At 42.9% G+C, this 720-nt stretch overlaps 1 protein-coding gene across 1 annotated transcript in view; it reads right to left on the reverse strand.

The window, feature by feature from the left end:
- T265_03321 (hypothetical protein) overlaps window positions 1-720 on the reverse strand; it is a gene marked incomplete at both ends in the record, with an annotated part of 70,198 nt that overhangs the window by 47,133 nt on the left and 22,345 nt on the right. The gene's annotated exons all lie outside the window — the stretch shown is intronic.

A 720-nucleotide genomic window follows, 5' to 3' on the forward strand; every position in this document is an offset into this window, starting at 1 on the left:
TGCCTCTCGACTTCCCCTGTCCAGGCTTAGGCATCCTGGCAGTATCCCAGCACTCGCGCTTCCTTCGGGTGGCACTAGAGCTAGGCACCGGAAGGGTGTTACAGCTGAACGATTTATCATCACCATAAAGCAATTTCTAGTGAGAAGATTTGAGTAGAATTCCGTCAGCAGATGACAGAGACCGTTTGCAGTCATTGAGGTTAAAACATCAAGAAAAAATGTACTGGGTGGTAGAGCCGTCAAACTATCACCTCTTGTCGAAAGTGAACCTGATGGTATTGTCAGGTCCTCTAGGCCCGAAGATCTCACGGATCGCTTCGCTGTGTTTCTCAGGTGTAATCAAGGCATTTGGTCAGTCACATTACTGTGCTTGTTTTATGACATTCAGTATCATTAGGATCGTTGACCTTTACCATTCCTTCTGCGTATGTTGGCTGTTCACCTACTTCAGTATTCTCACAAGAGCAACAATCAGGACCCCTAATTAGCTAGTCTTACGGATTCAACAAACGAAATCAGATGGTCACGATAATGCAAAAAGCATATCGTTATAAGTTAACTTTCCATTCATCCCATCCTCCTGTCCACTCAGTCACTGTATAAGTACGCGATTATTACAGCTGATTATGAAGATGTTGATGATGATGATGATGATGCTTATGATGATGATGATAATGATGATGATGATAATGATGATGATGATGATGATGATGGTGATGA

The sequence above is a fragment of the Opisthorchis viverrini genome, assembly GCF_000715545.1.
Source record: "Opisthorchis viverrini unplaced genomic scaffold opera_v5_46, whole genome shotgun sequence".
NCBI classification, from domain to species: Eukaryota; Metazoa; Platyhelminthes; class Trematoda; order Opisthorchiida; family Opisthorchiidae; genus Opisthorchis; species Opisthorchis viverrini.